Raw genomic sequence first — 598 nt, forward strand, 5'->3', positions numbered from 1 at the left:
ACAGGCCCGGGTTGCAGGCTCCATCCCCAGGAGGGGGCGAGCAGGAGGCAGCCGGTCCATGATTCTCTCTCATCATGGATGTTTCTCTCTCCCTCTCCCTCTCCCTTCCTCTCTCTGAAACCTATAAAAACATATTAAATCAACAAAGAATGTTGCCCCCTTGAAGTGTATATAATGTTATGAATCCGTTATTACCATCAATTTGTTTCTATTTTATTTTTTTAAAATATATTTTATTGATTTTTTACAGAGAGGGAGAATAGAGAGTTAGAAAATTGATGAGAGAGAAACATCCATCAGCTGCCTCCTGCACGCCCCCTACTGGGGATGTGCCCACAACCAAGGTGCATGCCCTTGACCGGAATCGAACCCGGGACCCTTCAGTCCGCAGGCCGACGCTCTATCCACTGAGCCACACCGGCCAGGGCCAATTTGGTTTTAGAACAAGATTGTGGCACCGACAGAGATGAACTACCCCCGCGGGCAGAGGGACAGAGAAGGGTGTCTGTTTTGCTGTTTTACTAAAAGGGAATCTTGGCTGTAGATCCTCAGGGCGGGCAGCGCGGGGTCAAGGTCACTTTCGGTCAAGGTCACTGCG

This window comes from Plecotus auritus (genome assembly GCF_963455305.1).
Source record: "Plecotus auritus genome assembly, chromosome: X".
NCBI classification, from domain to species: domain Eukaryota; kingdom Metazoa; phylum Chordata; class Mammalia; order Chiroptera; family Vespertilionidae; genus Plecotus; species Plecotus auritus.